General features: G+C 36.1%; 2 non-coding genes across 2 annotated transcripts; both read right to left on the bottom strand.

Annotated features, from left to right (window-relative positions):
• Positions 1-616: 616 nt before the first annotated feature.
• LOC128296000 (small nucleolar RNA R71) lies at positions 617-723 on the bottom strand. Its single transcript, XR_008286548.1, has one exon. It is a non-coding gene; the product is annotated as a small nucleolar RNA R71 (small nucleolar RNA).
• A 20,109-nt stretch (positions 724-20,832) lies between these two features.
• Positions 20,833-20,939, bottom strand: LOC128295773 (small nucleolar RNA R71). The gene has a single exon (XR_008286324.1). It is a non-coding gene; the product is annotated as a small nucleolar RNA R71 (small nucleolar RNA).
• Between the last annotated feature and the right edge of the window lie 648 nt (positions 20,940-21,587).

Genomic DNA, 21,587 nt, shown 5'->3' on the forward strand with positions numbered 1-21,587 from the left:
TTATTAATTTACTTTTTTCTCTCTCTTGGCAGGTTTTTATAGGTTATGACTAGAAGAAACCCGTCAGGACCATTACTCTTTGATGAAGAAATCGATCGTACAATTCGCAAAAATCAAAGAGAAAATGCATAGTTTACGATACACAGAGAACGAGCGAGAAGACGATACTCAACCCCTAACCGACGAGATGGATGCAAACCCAGGCGATCAGCTGCCTCCTGTAATTGCAGCTAATCAAAATCCTGCTCCACGTACTACGTATGATTATGCTAAACCTTCTTTAATAGGAATTGAGTCTAGTATAGTTAGACTTGCTATTGTTGCGAATAATTTCGAACGAAAACCTAACACAATTCAGATGATACAGTAGTTTGTTCAGTTTGATGGTTTGCAGGATGAGGATCCCAGCACGCACTTGGAAAATTTTCTTGAATTTTGCGATACATTCAAAATCAATGGCGTTTCTGATGATGCCATTTGTCTTCAGTTATTTCCCTTTTCACTAAGAAACAAAGCTAAACAATGGTTGAACTTGTTACCACGAGGGTCTACCACTACTTGGGAACAAATGACCGAGAAATTTTTACTAAAATATTTTTCGCTGGCTAAAATGGCTAAATTGCGTAATGATATCTCTTCTTTTGTGCAGATGGATTTAGAAACACTTTACGATGCATGGGAGAGATATAAGGACTTACTGAGAAGGTGCCCTCACCATAGGTTACCGCTTTGTCTGCAAGTTCAAACGTTCTACAATGGTGTGAATCCCTCGACAAGACAAATGATTGATGCAGCTGCTGGTGGAACCATCAACAATAAAACACCGAAAGATGTATATGAATTTATAGAGGAGATGTCACTGAATAACTATCAGTGGCAAGTTATGGGGACAAAGCCAACAAAAACAGCCGGTGTCTATAACATCGATTCAGTCACCATGCTCTCAAACTCAATAAAAAGATTGATAGTTTTCTTGGTTCTACGCATGTATATCCAGTAATGAGGTGTGACTCAAGCGGAGGAGGTGTGCATACAGAATATCAATCCTTCAATCCCACAACCGAAGAGGAACAAGTCAACTATATGGGTAATAATAACTTTAGATCTCAAAATAACCTATACAGTAATACTTATAATACAGGTTGGAGGAACCACCCAAATTTCTCCAGGGGTGGTTAAGGAAATCAAAGGCCACAAAATCCTCAGGGTTTTCAACAGCCACCTTATCAACAGGAGAAGAAACCAAACCTTGAAGAGATGCTTTCTAAATTCATCTCGGTGTCAGAAACTCGTTTCCAAAATACCGAGACAGCACTTAAGAATCAATAAGCATTGATCCAAGGACTCAAAACTCAAATAAGCCAGCTGTCTAAACTAATCTCGGAAAGACCACCAGAAAATTTATTTAGTAATACCAAATCCAGAGAGCATGTCAAAGCAGTTACACTAAGGAGTGGGAAAGTGTTAGCGGAATCTGAAAAAAAGTTAGCACAAGAAGCCGTGGAAAGCGAAAGGAGGGAAGAAAAACCCAAAAATAGTGACAAACTAGTACCGGAGGAATATTCACCACCGGTTCCATATCCAGCAAAATTAAAAAGAGATCGCATTGATGCACAATTCGGTAAGTTTCTTGAACTTTTTAAGCAATTACATATCAACTTACCTTTTGTTCAAGCTATCTCGTAGATGCCTACATACGCAAAATTTTTAAAGGAGCTTTTAACAAATAAAAGGAAGTTTGAGGACTTATCTACAGTAGAACTCAAAGAGGAGTGCTCCGTCATACTCCAAAATAAGCTCCCAACCAAACTAAAAGATCCATGAAGTTTTACTATCCCTTGCTTAATTGGTAATCTGAATATTGAAAAAGTACTAGCTGATTTAGGCGCTAGTATTAATTTGATGCCCTATAAAATGTTCAAACAGCTTGGTCTTGGGGAACCTAAACCCACTAGGATGAGTATTCAATTAGCCGATAGATCTGTTAAATATCCCAGGGGTATTATAGAAGACGTACTCATAAAAGTAGATAAATTTATATTCCCTATTGATTTTGTTGTGCTTGACATAGATGAAGATGTGGAAGTACCCTTAATTTTAGGGCACCCATTCCTAGCCACTACTAGAGTCGTGATTGACGTGGGTAACGATAAATTGGTACTCAGAGTAGGTGACGAGGAAATAATCTTTAAAATTTATGATGCTATAAGATTCTCTAGGGAACAAGATGATTCATGTTATTTCATTAACTCTATTGATCATATTAATCAAGACTCTTTTCAGGAAATTGTACAAGAGGAGACGACAGAACCGTGTCCAGCTCAAGACAAGGAGATAGGTAAGGAACCTAATAACCATCCTTCAAGACAAGTAGAATACGAGGTTATTAAGATCAACGATGAACTTAAGCAAAAACCCTCGATTGAGGAGCCTCCCAAACTGGAACTTAAACAATTACCAAACCATTTAGAATATGCATTCCTTGGAAATAATTCTACATTACCAGTTATTATTGCTTCTAATTTGCAACCCAAGGAGAAAGAAGAATTAATCCAAGTATTAAAAGAACATAAGAAGGCCATAGCATGGAAAATTTCTGACATTAAAGGAATCAGTCCTTCTTTTTGTACCCACAAAATTTTAATGGAAGATGAATACAAACCATGTGTGCAAGCTCAAAGATGTCTGAACCCCAACATGAAGGAAGTTGTAAAAGCCGAGGTAATTAAACTTCTAGATGCTGGAATTATTTATCCTATTTCTGACAGTTCTTGGGTAAGTCCAGTGCAGGTTGTCCCCAAGAAAGGAGGCATGACGATTGTGACCAATGAGAAGAATGAGCTAATCCCAACAAGAACGATTACAGGATGGAAAGTTTGCATAGACTACAGGAAACTAAATGACGCCACAAGAAAAGATCACTTTCCCTTGCCATTCATTGACCAAATGTTAGAAAGATTATCCGGACACATGTATTACTACTTCCTAGACGGACTCTCTGGTTACTTCCAAATCCCAATAGCTCTTGAAGATTAAGAAAAGACAAAATTCACATGCCCATATGGTACGTTCGCTTATCGTAGAATGCCTTTTGGATTATGTAATGCCCCTGCTACTTTTCAGCGCTGTATGATAGCTATATTCGACGAACTCGTGGAAGATATCATGAAAGTCTTCATGGATGATTTTTCGGTATTCGGTAACTCTTTCCATCTCTGCCTTAAAATTTTAAAACGTGTTTTAATAAGATGTGAAGAAACAAACCTTGTGCTTAACTGGGAGAAATGCCACTTCATGGTTCAAGAAGATATTGTACTAGGGCATAAAATTTCTAGTAAAAGGATTGAGGTGGATAAATCTAAAGTAGAAACAATCGAGAAATTACCACATCCTAGTTCAGTTAAGGCTATTAGAAGCTTTTTAGGACATGCTAATTTTTATAGAAGATTCATTAAGGATTTTTCTAAAATAGCTAAGCCTTTAACTAAATTTCTAGAAAAATATATACCTTTTAACTTCGATCAGGAATGTTTAGAAGCATTTAATACTTTAAAGGATAAATTAATTAATGCTCCAATTATAATTGCACCTGATTGGAACTTGCCATTTGAACTAATGTGTGATGCGAGTGATTTTGCAATAGGTGCAGTACTGGGACAGCGAATAGATAAGCATTTTCAACCTATCTATTACGCCAGGAAAACCTTAACGGCTGCACAAGAAAACTATACTACCACGGAAAAAGAGTTGCTAGCTGTGGTTTTTGCTTTTGATAAATTTCGATCATATCTCTTATTGTCTAAAGTTGCTGTTTACACTAACCATTCAGCCCTTCGCTATCTTTTAACTAAAACCGATACAAAACCTCGACTCATCCGATGGATTCTCCTTTTACAGGAATTTGACTTGGAAATTTAGGACAAGAAAGGAGCTGAAAATCTAGTGGCTGATCATCTGTCCAGGCTCGAGAAAACGAATACCAGAGAACTAGATGACGTGCAAATAAATGTTTCGTTCCTTGAAGAATAATTTTTCGCTATATCTGACTCCGAGGTGCCTTGGTTTGCAGACATCGCGAATTTTTTAGCTGCTAACATTATCCCACAAGGGTTAACACAGCAGCAAATGAAGCGATTCTTTAATGATGTAAAAAACTACTTTTGGGACGATCCATTTCTGTTTCGTAGATATGCAGATCAAGTCATCAGAAGATGCGTTACAGGATTAGAAATATCAAAAATATTGGAACACTGCCACTCAGGGCCAACCAGAGGACACTATAGTGGAACAAAGACCGTACACAAAATACTTGAATCAGGTTTTTATTGGCCTTCGTTATTCAAAGACGCTATCAGGTATGTTACTTTATGTGACAAATGCCAACGGACAAGTAACATATCTAAACATGATGAAATGCCTCAAAACTATATGCTTTCTTGTGAAATATTTGATGTGTGGGGTATCGATTTCATGGGCCCATTCCCCAGTTCATTTGGAAATAAATATATCTTAGTAGCAGTTGACTACATGTCCAAATGGGTAGAAGCTCAAGCTCTCCCTACTAATGATGCTAGAGTGGTAGTACGTTTCCTTAAAAAACTCTTTTCGAGATTCGGAACACCTAGAGCAATTATCAGCGACAGGGGCACTCATTTTTGTAATACCCAATTTGAAAAAACCCTCAAGAAATACGGAGTTCATCATAGAACGGCCACCCCATACCATCCTCAAACTAATGGACAAGCTGAAATAGCAAACCGAGAACTCAAACAGTTCCTTGAAAAAATGGTAGAATCAAACAGAAAAGACTGGGCAACAAAAATAGACGATGCCTTATGGGCTTACAGAACCGCTTTTAAGACTCTTATAGGGACATCACCTTACAGACTTGTTTATGGCAAAAGTTGTCATCTCCCATTTGAACTAGATCATAAAGCTTTTTCGACTATTAAATTTCTAAACCTTGATCCCGAACTTGCAGGAAAAAACAGGTTGATGCAGCTGAACGAGCTAGATGAATGGCGAGCCAATGCATACGAAAATTCACGCCTATACAAGGAAGCAACAAAGTGGCGCCATGATGTTCGTTTAAAGCAACGGAAACAATTTGAAGTTGGAGATCTTGTCTTACTATACAACTTAAGACTCAAATTGTTTCCCGGGAAACTAAAATTACAATGGTCAGGACCCTTCGTAATTCAATTTGTTCATCCATATGGCACGATAGAGGTAAGTCACCCATCATATGGTACTTTCAAAGTAAACAGACAACATCTCAAACTTTATAATGGTGAGGATTTTAAAGTCGATGAAGAGGAGTTACAACTCCACAAACCGCCCTGAGTATACTAACAAGGTAACAGTCGAGCTTAGACTATAAACAAGCGCTTCTCGGGAGGCAACCGGAGTACTAACCATTTTAAATTATTTTAAATTCAAGTTTTAAACATTTAGGTCACTAACAGAGTATTTGAAGCACAGGTTCCCAGCATCACACGGCCGGTAAGACGGTCGTGCTTCAGGCCGTGTACCCAAAACGTAGGGAAACACATCCGTGCGATACGGCCATTGCAAAAATAGGATAAATTATTTCCCCAAAACACGGGGTACGATAAATCCCCACGGCCGTGCGACATGGCCGTGGGTGCACTCGATAGGAACAACACGGGTGTGGGGATAGAAACCCACGGGCGTGTCAGGGACAAGGCTCGATTCTGTTTCTTCGACACGGGCAGGCAACACGCCCGTGCCCTTCAGCCATGTACAACAATCCACGGGCGTGCTATCACAACACACGGGCGTGGGAGAAGCGAACAAAGCTAGGCATGGCCATACGATATGGCCGTGTACCACACACGCCTAAGACATACGGGCATGGGAGAATAACCAATCACAACCTAAAATTGCAAAATTCGAAACAAACGGGCTCACCCTCATAAGTACACGAGCGTGGCCCTAAGCCGTGTGGCCCTCCTATATAAGCAAATCACTGTTCATTTTTTTTCTTCCTTTCCAAAGCCCTAGCTGAAATCTCCCCTTCTCCACTCCCTAATCCCTATTCTCAGCCACCACTACCCTCTCATCCAGTTCATGTGGCAGCTTCATATGCTAACATCTCTAAGCACCTCACCCGATTCGAGCTTCAGTGTTTTCAACAATTTGACAACATTGATCTACTCTACGACAGAGTTGTCAGCAACTTTCCATCTCATCGCCAGTCCCGCCTCGTGAACCATCCAGTGATGAAGATGTTTAGAAATATTTATTTATTACTTTCTATTTTTACTTATTATTGAAACTATTTCTATTATTTTTATTAGATGTTAGAATTTTATTTTTATTCTTTATTTCGGTTATTTCTTTTCGAATCCTTATACTTCTTAATATCTTCTAAAAAGTTCCTGATTTTATCACACTTATATAGAACTCTTAAGCTCATCATCACATAGGAACTACAACTCCACCGGGGAAGGTTCTCCATGATGCCATGTCTTGCTCGACCACAACCATAGCTACCACTAGATATTGGCGCAGGACTTATGGCCTAATGAACCTCTACGACTACCAGAGTATCCTCCTCCACTCTCAAACTGATCACTCTCCAAAACTCTAAGTTTGAGGAATTCATCATACAGGAAGTTTCACTTCTCTCCCTGTCTTATTTTTATTCTCTAACATATATCATTGTACATTGAGGGCAATGTACATCTTAAGTGTGGGGGGTATTTATTTCACTATCAGAAAAAGATCCCTGAATAATCACCTTGTTCTCATGAAAAACTCGCATATCATATTTAGGATAAATTTTAATTGATTTATGATTTTGATTGATATATCTCGAATTAAAACATAGGGATTTATGCATTGATTATTTAAACTTTAAGACATTAGAGAATCAAGCATGATAAGTTGATTTTTTTTTAAGAAATTAAATTATAGGTTGTTTCCCCAAGTCTAGGTATTACTTTGAATTAGAATTCACAAGTCTAAACATCAAAAAGCCATAATTTTTTGTGAGATTTTTTAGCCTTTTGAGCATCTATTCATCCTTTCATGCTCACTTTTATTATTGCTTTGAGTGCGTCAGTATTGAACTGTTATTCTAGAACTTGCTTGATTATGCATGTCGAGACCACACCATTTGATTTGATATATCAAAATGATTAAGGCACTTAAGATTAACCCACTCATGCCATGAAAAGCCTACCTCCACAATTAACACCTAGTAAACCCCTTTGAGCCCAACAAACCAATTCTTGTATTACCCTTAATATTAACCTTTAACCCATTATTGTTGAAATCCCCTAAATTAATCCCTATTTTTGTCGAGATTTGAGTTGAATGGATTGTCTAGCTATGTTTTGTTCTTGATATTTAGTCTATATTATTTAACTTGTTCTTAAAAAAATAAAACAAACAAACAAACACAAAACACACAACTATGTATGCATATCTATAATTTCATATTTTGAGAGAAGCTCTGTTGTACGCAAGTGAAGATTAACGTTTTTTCTAATTAGGAAACTTTTCAATTCAATCTTGATTCTAACCATTTCTTTCAGCTTGTGACCACACCCCCTAACCAAGCCTCATTGCAACCCTCTAAAGACCTTTTTATTGATGTATCATCTTAAAATTAAAGTGGTGGAGATTTGATTTTCATGCAAGCCTATGGTAATGACTTTCCATTATTGACTATTGAGTGCTTCCTTTATTGTCCTTAAAACACCTTGAGTGATTTGAGTGAATCTTTAGTGAGGGTGTAAAACTCTGTGATATTCTGAATTAAAGGTAATTACTTAGATGAGGGAAGACACATATATTTTCGGGATAAAATGCTCAACTTGGAATGATTGAAACTTTTATGTTCTTTTAAGTTAAATTCTCAATGTATGATTACCTATGGATTAATTTGAGATATTATTGATAGAAATTATAAGTTAAGAAGGATTTATTCTGATTATAAGTTCCGAATTTTGCTTGAGGACAAGCAAATGCTTAAGTGTGGAGGTATTTGATAAACCATAAATTATACATATTCTTACCCCATGTTTAATGCATTTTATAGATGATTTCTCATTAGAATTAGTGAATTCAATGCTCCTAATGCTTTAATTTCATGTTTTGTACTCAATAGAGCACCAAGAGTCAAAAAGACCCAAAAACGAGCCAAAAAGGGACAAAGTGGACCAAATTGAGAAGATGACATGGCCTAAGCCTTGCCACACGGACAGCTCACAAGCTCGTGTCTTTCGAGGGTGTTGACCAAGGCTTTCACGATTCACACGGCCTGGCCATTGACCCACATGACCGTGTGCAATTTAACGGATCGAACACAGCCTGGCAATCATGTCACACAGCCGTGTCACAAGGGCATATCCCTGCTAAGCCCAAGTTAAGTCCAATTCGGAAAGGCCACTTTAGAGGGTTTCTAGGCATTCCAAAGCCTATAAATATGCACTAGAGGAGGAGAAAAGAAAGGACAGAGAAGAGGGGTAAGGAATTACCCCAAGGAAGCCGATTGATCCATCTCAAAAGCTGGATTCATCATCAAGACTGAAGATCTCTCTCAATTCCCCTTCAGGAGTTTTGGGTTTTCTTTATGTTTTGTATTCTTTATTCTTCTGAGATGTTTTCTTATTTAGTTATGAACTAAATCCCCTAAATACCTAAGGGGAATGAAACCTAAGACGAATATTGTTATTATTTTCTGAATCGTATGTTAAATATTTAACTTGTTCTTAATTATGTGTTCTTAATTCTTGCTTTCATATCCCAGGATACTGATTCAAGACACGCTCTTATTCAGAGGAGGAATAGACACTGTCTAAGAGTACATTTTCCATAATTAAGCGGATTTGATTGCGCGCCTAGAAATAGGGTGACAAGATTTTGTCGGATTAGGGTGAAACCTAATAAGGGTATCCATAGATTGAGTTAATGCAACCCTAGAGTGTTAATTAGAGAAAAGTCTCGGTTATTCAATCTAGGGGTTAGACATTGTTAGTCTTGAATAGGGATAATAACATAACTTAGGGATCTCTACGGAACAATTTGAATGAATAAATCGTCCAATTCGGAGCCAAAATAACAAGTACAGTCTAGGTGGATTTTTCCTTAGGTATTGTCTCAAGTCAATCGATTTCCCAAAAGCAATTCCCCAATTCTTTTCTCTTTGCATTCTTAGTTTAAATAATTAGTTAATTAAAACAAACCCTTTTGTTCTTAGGCTAGATAATAAAAATATAGTTATTACTAGTACTTTTGGTTACCTTGGGTACGATATCCCAGTCTTGCCATTACTATACTATTGTTCAATAGGTGTGCTTGTCTTTTCGTCGTGATAATAGTTAGTCTAGGTTTGATCTTCATTATAAATATTTATTACTTGTTACGAATTTCGCGATCACTTCACAAGTTTCTTCAATTTAAAGCTTATATGGTTCATATACATACCTGTATCTGTAACACCCCTAACCCGTATCCATCGTCAAACTAGGGTTAAGAGGCATTATCAGACATATCGAAACATCTCTCAATCATTTCACAATCAAAAGTCATCTATCGTCATATCATAGTCAAACATCAACATTAAGTCCCTTTCTTAGAATGAGACCATAAACATGCATTAGGAAAAGGTTGGGACTAAATCGAACACATACAAATTTTTTCGAAACTTAACAATTTTTCTAAGTTACAAAGGTCACACGGCCATGTAAGTTGACCGTGTGCCTCACACGACATTAGACACGCCTGTGTGTCTAGGCCATGGCAAAACAGGGCATACATATTGACTTATCCATATGGCGACAAGACACAACCGTGTGTCTAACCCGTGGTCGAAACTAACTTCGCCACACGGCCTGGAACACGCCCGTATGTGTATGACTGTGTGGTCTGCCCAGGCTTATTTTGAAATGGCCCTCGAGCAACATGGCAGAGACACACGCCCGTGTCCCTGCTCGTGTGGGCAAAAATAGGCCATTTACAAGGCCAATATGTCACCCATTTGGTCCTCCCTACAATTCCAAAATCAACCATCATATATGCAACATTTTCAGCGACATTCAATTCCAAACATATATCAATCAATTCATAATATCATCAACCAATTTCCTGCTCATTCTCTATATCAAAGCATATTAAAATCACATGCTAAACATTACCAAATTCACAGCTATGAACATACCAAAATGACCATTCCACTTGGCCATATACATATATATATATCTCTAAACATATCACATTATTTGCCTTTTCAAACCGTATTCAAATAATTAATGCATCATCAATGTTATACTCATCATTTTACCTATAGGAATATGAACCATAAGCCAAAAATACATCCAATATTTCACCTTAATGCTCAAGCTAAATCATCTAACAAATTACACTATATATACATCCCATGTATTATACTTTTCAAAATGAGCTCAATACATAACCAAATATACACAATATTAGCATCATAATTAAGCCATTTTCACATGGCTATATAAATACACATATCAAAATGAACCATCTCAAAACTAGCCTATACATGCCACATTACCAAAACTTAAATCTTTTTTTTATCGAAGCGATAACCGGATAGTGTGATAAGGTCTCCTGTGACTTCCAACAGAAGCAAATCTCTTAAACTCTATAAACATAGGAAAAACATATAGAGTAAGCTTTTAAGCTTAGTAAGCTCATATCTTAATAAACTTAACATAACAAATACTTTCACTACAATGCCATAAGCATGATATGCTATCTTACACAACTTTTCTAAATTTTATAACATGTTCTCATATTGAATTATCATCATTCAATATTATACTTACTCACTTAACTAACTTTAGCTTTCACAAGCTTATTCAATTCAATTCTCATATATCATTCAATTTACACTTTCAAATAGCCAAATGAGCACATTATGGGAAATAACATATTTAATCATATATCTTTCTCATATGAATCTCATATCATCATTTATACTCAATTCACCATTCAATCATATAGCATCTGAAAATTTCACATATACAACTTTATAAATCACATCTTATTCATTTGTTCATGTTTCATTGGCACATATTCACATCTCATTTCCATATACATCACCTAAATTTCTTTGCACATATACCTACCTTTCATTTTCAAACATTGCATATATATTTCAACGTACTTGAATCGAAATGTCATTCACTTAATCATTTATTTCTCGGAATGCCCGTTGAACCGTTCAGAATCAATAATGATACTCGGATAGCTCGAAAAGCTCGTACAATGCCAACATCCTAGACGTGGTCTTACATGTAATCAAATATCGATGCCACTGTCTCAGATAGAGTCTTACATGAAATCATATACGATGCCAATATCCCAGACATAGTCTTACATGTAAATATCAAATCGATGCCAACGTCCTAGACGTGGTCTTACACAATAACACATATTGGAGTCCTATGTCATGACATATGTATCCTAACTATTCCTATGGTTCGTATGGGGCTTTCAGATGTCATCACATTGTCGATACTTTCCCGTATTCATATATTCTGCTACTCGAATAATTTAATATCATAATGACATATATAACTTATTCAAAATATGTAACACCCCAAACCCGGCCCAGACGTTATGGCCGAATCTGACGTGCCACATAGAAGTTAAAAACCCATGTTTCGTTTTAGTGCGTTAAAAACCGACTTTTGTTAAGCTAACAAAGTGAATGGAAGCTGGGCACTAGGTAAGAATCCGTAACAGAGGAGGTGAGCTGTGAAGGCTGTTTAAGTACCAAGCTCTTCAAATGGATCCAATCTTAGACATGCCCACAACCATTGCCACACTTGGTTATATCGATTTGAAATTTATTTAAGTGGATATCTTTGAGAAATCGGATATTCGTAACGTTGTGTTGTTTGGAAAACAAGTGTCATTTTGAAAACGTGTCCTAAGTCTATCCCATTTAATATCAACCAGTATAGAGTTATTAAAAATAAAATAATCCCAGAAAAGAAAAGAAAATAAAGTTAGAATGGCCTTATTACAACCCAAAGAAAATAAAATAGTAAATAAGATAACTTAAAGAAAACCAGTCACTTGTTTCAAAGCCCAAAAGCAATCACTGTGGCCACTCTGAATCCCCTCCGGCTCTAAGTCCCCAAATCAAGGCTCACCTGCAAGGTTAAGGAAAGGGGGTGAGTTTGGAAACTCAATGTGTAACAAGGCCCTTTCAAAGCCCAAAGCAATATCAGCCTGCTGGGCCTAAGCCCAACTTCAATCTCAGCGTATACTGGGCCAAAGCCTTTTCATATTTCATATTACTAGGCCGAAGCCTTTACTGTAAACGGTATGGCCCATAGGCCCATTTCAATATCACATGTAATATCAATGAATGTATGCAAGCCCATTTGGGGAGACTACTCAACCCACCATCCGCTACTCTCCACCCGTACTAACCAACACACCATGTGGGGAATAACTCAACCCACCCAACCAAACTCTCCACTGTCAGCATAGCTACTTTATCATATAACTGGAGGCCTAGCCTCTTTTAATAACTGGGGCAAAGCCATTTTCGGTAAATTAGGGCATAAGCCCTTTTCAATAAACTGGGGCATAAGCCCTTTTCAATAAACTGGGGCATAAGCCCTTTTTCAATAAACTGGGGCATAAGCTCTTTTGCACTTCCTCCATCCATATAAAAACCCAACCCAAAGCATTTATGAATACATCATGTGCATATCATATATATCATGTGCATATCATGCATATCATGAGCATATCATATCAATCATATATATCAAAATCCCATGTATCAAATTATAAGTAAACCCTAGAGGTATAACGGTCATTTTTACCTAGCGTAAAACAGTCATTTTCATAATATAAGCGTAATTTTATAATTTTACCAAATACTAGGGTTTTTCGTGTTCATTATTAGTTACTAACCATTCATATGTTTTAAATAACGATTTTGGCCCATTTTTCGCGATACCGAGTTATTGGGCCAGAAACCTCTAATGGGCCCTACATAGCCGATTTAGTCATCTAGGCCCATTTAGCCTATTTTCCATAATGGTGTTACCAGTCTTAATGCGCAATTTAACAAGTTTTCATTTTCTACCAATTTTACCCAAATGGGCCCGAAAGCCCATTGGGCCCGATTCCAGCCCATTGAGGCCCAACTTACCATCGTGCACAAAATTGTGCTCTTACCTGATCCATCGATCCAAACACTGATCATATCGTATCTATCGCATCTTTAAGCAAAGGCAAAATCACAAGTTCCCGAAATGCCGGAATTTTAGCATTTCGGCTTTTCAGCGAATACTAATCTAAGCTACTGCGAGGGTTATTACACACCTGTTATGGGTTGAAGTTGAAACGTTTCTAAAATCAATCACCTACGATAACCACCACCTATCACTCGAACTTAACTAATCCAATATCAATATATGTAAATCCTAAGCACATCAGTCATACGGAACATAAAGGCATATTCGTCATTTTACCATACAGGGGTATTACGGTCACTTTACTCTACAGGGGCTTTACGGTCACTTTACCTTACAGGGGCTCTACGGTCTTTTTACCTAATAGGGGTATTTTAGTCATTTCATCCTACAAGGGTGTTTTGGTAAATCTACAAACTAAGGGTATTTCAGTAATTTTGTAAATCAATGGTATTTCTATAATTTTTAGAAAGTTAATGGTATTTCTGTAACTTTGTAAATCAGGGATATTTTGGTAATTTTACAAATTAAGGGTATTTCGGTAATTTCACAAACCAGTGGTATTTTGGTAATTTTACAAACTATGGGTATTTTGGTAATTTTACAAACCAGGGGTATTTTAGCAATTTTATAGACTAGGGTATTTTGGTAATTTTACTGATCGAGGGTATTTTGGTAATTTTGTAAACCAAGGGTATTTTAGTAATTTTGTAAATCGAGGGTAAAACAGTAATTCTGTAAATCAAGGGTAAAATAGTAATTCTATAAATTGAGGGTAAAACAGTAATTCTGTAAATCGAGGGTAAAATGGTAATTCTGTAAGTCGAGGGTAAAATGGTAATTCTATAAATCGAGGGTACTTTGGTAATTTTACAATTTGAGGGCATTTCAGTAATTTGGTAAACTAAAGTATTCTAAACAGGGATAACAATACGAATGGCCCTAAAGCCCATTCTCAGCCCAAATGAGCCCACACGCTCGTGTGGCCCTTTTAGCCCAAATCTAGCCACAAATATGAGATCACCTAGCCTAGTCCAATATTTACTACACAATCAAACAACTTATCCAATTGGGCCCGTAGGCCCATTAGGCCCACATGACCCCTTTCGGCCCGAAGTAGCCATCCTACAGCTAGAGTAGCGAGAAAATACACACCTGATAGGAGACTGGAGTTAATCCACGCTCCGAGCACTCTTAGCCAACGCCCAACCCAAACAAGCACGCCATACAACGAAAGGGTCAGCCAAGAAAAGGTACCTTTACTCTCCTCATGGTTCTCTCTATTTAAAGCCAGCTTCGCATCCACTCTTATGTTAGCTTCTCGATATGGGATCCCTCCAACATCAGAGTTTAAATTCAACACCAACTCTTGCCGCCCCCTGTTAGCAAAATAAATGCTCCTTGCTTGCCATGGGATTCGAACCCATGCCTCCCCTCAGATGCTCCACACGCTACTTGCCACTAAGCCACAAGGCTTTTTGTGTCATATTTTATCCCCAATTAATTATAAGGTCTAAAGGCCAAAGTCCAGGTTCCCTTAAAAAAACCAAAATAAATTGCAAGAGCCAAGGCTTCAACCCAGGCTCCCATACAACCTTAATGACGCCACAACCACTAGACTACAAGCTTCCTTGTGTCATTTATTTAACACAATAATTTAAAAACCCTCATCCAAGCATCCAGGTTTTTTTTTCACTTAATACCAAAATTTTTGCTAAAGCCCAAGTTTGAACCCAAGATTTCTCTAACACTTCCTAGGGCCATTAACCACCAAAGCAGACATTTAATTGTGTTATTTCATTGCACAATTAAATACCTATATACAACCTCCTTACGGACCCACACTCAAGGCCCAATACTTCTAGGCCCAAATTCGGGGTGTTACAAAATACATATATATTTACATTACCATTCGGCATTGAATTCATTCACACAAATAATTTGCCTTTATAACATAATTTCGTAACGTCTATTAAAATACAAACTTACCTCGTTCGCATTAACAACAAATTAAATCGACTAATCCGATACTTTGACTTTCCCTCGATCTAGATCCGAATTCTGTTTTTGCCAATCTAATTAATATCAAAATTAACTTACTTATTCAAAGATTCGTTCAATTTCATCCAAGAACACATAAATGGGCATTTTGCATTTTAGCCCAAAAAATTTTACATTTTTGTAATTTAGTCTCTATTTCACAAAACACAAAATATTCAAAATTTGACCACACCCATGCTTGGCAGAATTTCACTAAGGTCCCTAGCAGCCCATTTCTTTCATTTATTTCACATTTTGACCCCTCAATTTATAAAATTTACAATTTAATCTAAACAGACATTTTTACTAAAAATCAAATAATTAAATATGAAAATCTATTAACACGTATTTATTTTTCATCATCAAACACAAAAACCTCAAGCTATAAAAAATGGAAAATCACAAATTCTTCATCAATTCTGAAAATTAAAGCATGGGCTAGCTAATTTATGAAGCAACGATCTCAAAAATGTAAAAATTACTAAAAACCAGGTCAAAATAGACTTACAATTGCTCCCCCAAAGTTTCGAACTATTTTGAGCATTCAAAACTTATTTTTCATTGTGATATTCGGTCATTTAATGAAGAAGATGAACCAAAAATTAATTTTGGTTTTATTTATTAAGCATTAATTAAATAATTACTAAAATAACCTTAATAAAATAACATCAAAATCATCAATTTAATGGCCATTATTGTCCATTTCCACTATCCATGGTCCAATTTCTACATAAGGACTTCTCATTTAATAAATCATAGCTTATAAGCACTTTAAACAACTAGTATGTCACTTTTGCATTTTACGCGATTAAGTCCTTTTTGCAAAATGAGCACACAAACGACAAAATTTTCGTACGAAACTTTCACATATATCAATTCACATACTTTAAGCACAGAAAATAATATTAAAATATTTTTTGGACTCGAATTTGTGGTCCTGAAACTACTGTTTCTACTAGGGTCTAAATCGAGCGTTACAGTATCATCTTGTATCAATCTCATACTCATCCATATCTTTCATATACCTGTTGAACCATTCAGAATACTATCGGATACCCAGGAAACCTGCACCCTAAGTGCCACATATATAGCCAAAGCTATCTCAATCTCATATCATATATAATGCTCACTCTCGAGCTATCAACAGTTTTGCAAAATAGTCCCCGAGCTAGCTAGATTAGGTTGCAACGATCTCAAAAACATATAAATCATTAAAACGGGACAAAAATCACTCACCAATTGCACAAATAAGCTTGGCCAAATGTTGAGTGTTCAACAATGGAGTTTGCCCTATTATTTCGGTTGGAGAAGAAACTAAAAGATGATAAAATGTTTTGATTTTATTTATTTTAACATAAATTACTCAATTACTATTATAACCTTTAAAAACATTTAAATTCACTTATACCAAGCCATGTACATCTACTATCAACATAAATGGTCTAATTACCACATAACAAATTTTTCACACAATCATACTATCATGCTGTAAACATTAAAATAATAATAAAATAATTATTTTGACCTTGGGTTTGTGGTCCCAAAACCACTGTTCCGATTTAACTAAAAATGGGTTGTTACAAAGCTATTGGTTGAATTGTAATATGTTTATTTATATGATGCATTGAAATGATAAATATTTAAGTGAAAATATGCTAATGCTCATGAAAGAGTGGTAAGGTTTAAATTATGTAATTTCTTATGAAATGACTTATCATGTGATCAATTCAAAAAAAATAAAAAAACTTTGGTTAAATGCACTAACTTGTGACCATGGTTGAAAGATATGATTTTGACTTGTGTGTCAGGCATATGAAATAAGTGTGGAAACTAAAGAAATGCAAATGAAAATAAAGAAATTCAGAAGAGTTAAAGTTATATAAAATCCTACTAAGCTTGGGATAATATGTATAAGTGATAATGTGAATTTATTCACCTTGTGAATTAATGAATATAGCTTCATGAGTATTTTAGGATCAATATTGAATTATTTTTTATATGTATAAATTTTATATTTGAAATGGATTGATATCATTCAAGTTTATACGAGCTTACTAAGAATCCGTTGCTTACGTAGTTATTTTCTTTTACTTTTCAAATTATTGGAAGCTCGATTAGGTTGGAAGCTTGTCGAATTTATATCACACTATCTATCAGTTCTATCAGTACTTTCAAATGTTTTGATTTGGATATAATGACATGTATAAGTATTCTGGTTAATGTTGGCCTATATGAGTTATGTTAATATTAGCCACTTATTTGGCTTGTGTTTTGGCACGCATTGATTTGGTGCATATTTGTCTTATATGTTTGATGTGTGGTTTGGTTTATGGTTGTATGGTGAAAGGTAAAATGTTAGATAAAAGTGCATTTATATACATGTGTTTTGGGATGCAATGAATTTATCATGAATCAGTACCTTGATATGTAAGGTATATATAACTAAATATGTTAGTATTTGAAATACATTTTGGCATCAAATGGTAAGTTTTGATAAGTAAGTGACTTAGTTAGAAATAATGAAAATCAGCTTGGCAAAATTTTGGTACAAAGATGCATATAAGTTAGTTATACATATGAATATATTGAATATATGAATATACCTATTAAAATATGATATTTGAGGTGCCTAAAAGCATATTGATAGTAAGTGACAAGATTAAATGTTTAAAGCTTGATTTTGACTTGTTTTGGATATCTAATTATGGCTTGTAGATATGCACAAAGTTAATTGTAGGTTGACACTAAATTGGGTGAGAAATATGGTCTGTAAAATGGCTTATTTTCATCCACACGGGCAGAGACACGGACGTGTGTCTTAGTCGTGTGTGACACACGGCTAGGTGACACGGTCGTATGTCCCCTATATCTTTTAAACGAATGCAAATCAGTGAGTTACATGGCCTTAGACACGGGTGTGTCTCTTGACCTTGTGACCCCTGTAGTGTAAAAAATATTAAATGTTTTTCAAAAAAAATTTTGAGTTTCCGAATTAGTCCTAATTTGTTTATGATGTGTAATTTGGGGCTCGAGGGCTCGTATAAGGGAAATGATATATGATTATGATTGGTTTTTTACATGAATGAAATATAATATGAAATGTTTGCATTTTCTGTCTGTTTGATTTGTAAACTCCGGTAATGCTCCGTAACCCTGTTTCGACGATGGATTCGGGTTAGGGGTGTCACATTCTCAGTTAATTGATCCCAAGTCATGATAGAGCTCCATGTAAGTGAATTCAACCATTGTTTTTCCTTCCTCCTTAAATAGAATGGGAAAAACTGTAAGCGTATAACATCATCAATAACACCATTAATCTTGAATATGTCACAAATTTCTAGAAAGTTAGCCAAATGAGCATTCGGATCTTCATCTTGTAACCCATCAAATTGAACATTCTGTTGTACCATTTGAATTGTGTTTGGTTTTGGCTCAAAATTGTTTAGAGCAATATTCGGTGCAACGATACTCGATTTAGTCCTAATCAGAGTGGGCTTAGCATAGTCAAATGATAAACCTTAATATATACATATTTTTACCCCATGCTTGGCATATTTATGGATGATTTTTTCCTTGATTTTATTAAATTCGATACTCCTAATCCTTTAAATTCATGTGTTATACTCAGACAAGCTTAGGATAACAAAAAGAGCGAGAAACGGGCCAAAAACGGACAAATTGGGCCTAAATCAATGTTTCACACGGCCTAGCTAGTTCCACACGGGTAATCTACATGCCCGTGTATGACACACGGGTAGACCACACACCCGTATGTCATGGCTGTGTCGACATTAATCCAAGTCAGAATTGCACACGGCCTGAGCATCTTCATACGGGCGTGGCATATGGTCGTGTCCCTGTCGAGCCCAAGTCTAGTTCTACTCGGAAAAGGCTTATTTTGGGCTAATTTTGGCATTCAAAAGTCTATATAAAGACCCTAGAAGAGGATGAGAGGGACAACAGAGTTGGAGGCAGAAAATACTCGCGACTAGCCATCGGAATCACCTCGGAGCCAGGATCTACATCAAAACTAAAGATTTCCATCCAATTTCCTAGAAGTTCTTGGGTTTCTTTATGTTTTGTTGTTTTTTAAACTTTGAGATGTTTTCCACTATTATTTTGAAATCAACTCCCTAAATACTTAAGGGAGATGAACCCTATGACGAATATTATTATGTTTTAATTTATATGATAAATACTTGTTCTTATTCTTAATTATGAGTTTTAATTCTTGCTTTAATATTTTAGGATATTAACCTAGGTTTTTGATATGCTTATTCAGTGGAGCAAAAGTCCATGTTTAAGAGTAGATCAGTCATAATTAAGCGGAGTTGAATGCAATCCTAGAGATAGGACGACATAAATCTGGCGGATTAGAGTCAAATCTAATAAGGGAATCCATAGATCGAGTTAATGCGACAATAAGGGTTTTAATTAGAAAGATATTTCAATTAATCAACCTAGAGTCAATTGTTCTTAGTCTCGAGAGAGATATTAACATAAATTAGGGATTTCTACATAATAATTCAAGTGAATAAATCGTCTAAGTCAAAGGTAATAAGTGAAGTCTAGGTGGATTCTTTCTTGGGTATTGTCTTCTCAATTGGTTTTCCTAAAGTATTTTCCAACTTTCGCCTCTTTTGTGATCTTAGATAAATTAGAAAATTAGTTTATTTTAAAAAACACTCTTAAATTTTTAGGCTAGATAATAAAAAGAGAGTAATTACTAGTACTTTTAGTCCTCGTGGATACGATATTCCGGTCTCACCATAACTATACTATTGTTCGATAGGTGCGCTTGACTTAAGTTGAATTATTAGTTAGTTTCACAACCATCAAGTTTTTAGAGTTGTTGCTGGGGAACTAAGATATTAGGAACACTTAATTTTTATTGCTTTAGCCATTTATTTTATTGCAATTTAATTTAATTTTAATTTTGTTTATATAACTAAATTTTCTTTTATTTACTTCTAGCAGGTTTTTATAGTTTATGACTAGAAGAAACCCGTCAGGACCTCTACTTTCTGACAGTGAGATCGAAAGCACAACTCGCAGAAACCGAAGAGAGATAAGGCAAAGCCTACGATACATAGAGGAAGGCTAAGAAGACGATATTCAACCCAAAATCGAGGAGATGCTTGATAATCATAATAATCTGCTACCTCCTGTGGCTGTTGTGAACCCAATAAATCAGGATCCTGCACCTCGTACTATGTATGATTATGCTAAACCTAGTTTAACAGGAGCTGAATCGAGTATAGTTAAACCTGCTATTGCTACAAATAATTTTGAACAAAAACCTAACACAATTCAAATGATACAATAGTTTGTTCAGTTTGATGGTTTGCAGGATGAGGATCCAAACACTCATTTCGCAAACTTTCTATAATTCTGCGATACCTTTAAGATCAATGGCGCTTCTGACGATGCCATTCGCCTTCTGTTATTTCCCTTTTCATTGAGGAATAAGGCTAAACAGTGGTTGAACTTGTTACCACGAGGATCAATCGCCACTTGGGAACAAATGACTAAAAAGTTTTTGCTTAAATATTTCCTGCCGGCTAAAATAGCTAAATTAAGGAATGATATTTCTTCTTTTGTGCAGATGGATTTAGAAACACTCTATGATGCATGGGAGAGATACAAGGATCTATTGAGAAGGTGCCCTCACCATGGGCTACCACTTTGGCTACAGGGTCAACCTTTTCACAACAGCCTAAATCCTTCGACTAGACAGATGATTGACACAGCTGCTGGTGGGACTATTAATAATAAGACACCTGAAGAGGCTTATGAATTTATAGAAGAGATGTCATTGAATAATTATCAATGGCAAGTCATGAGGACAAAACCAACGAAAGCAGCCGGCGTGTTTAATGTCGATTCAGTTACTATGCTCTCTAATCAGATAGAACTTTTGAAGAAAAAATTTAATGGTTTACTTGGTTCTTCACAGGTTCATCTAGTAATGCAGTGCGATACAAGTGGAGGTGGAACAAGCAATTAAGAATACCCACCCTATGGTCACAACATGGAGAACGAACAAATGAATTATATGGGTAATAATCATCAACCTCACAATAATCCTTATAGTAATACTTACAATGCAAGTTGGAGGAACCACCCAAATTTTTCATGGGGAGGCCAAGGGAATCAGAGACCATCACCCCCTCCAGGCTTCCAACAACAACCCTACCAGCGAGAGAAAAAGCTGAACCTTGAGGAGATGATGAAAAAATTTATTTCAGTAGCGGAAACCCGTTTTCAAAACACTGAAATTGCACTTAAAAATCAGCAAGCATCGATCTAAGGGCTTGAGAATCAAAT

The sequence above is a fragment of the Gossypium arboreum genome, chromosome 7 (assembly GCF_025698485.1).
Source record: "Gossypium arboreum isolate Shixiya-1 chromosome 7, ASM2569848v2, whole genome shotgun sequence".
Classification (NCBI taxonomy): Eukaryota; Viridiplantae; Streptophyta; class Magnoliopsida; order Malvales; family Malvaceae; genus Gossypium; species Gossypium arboreum.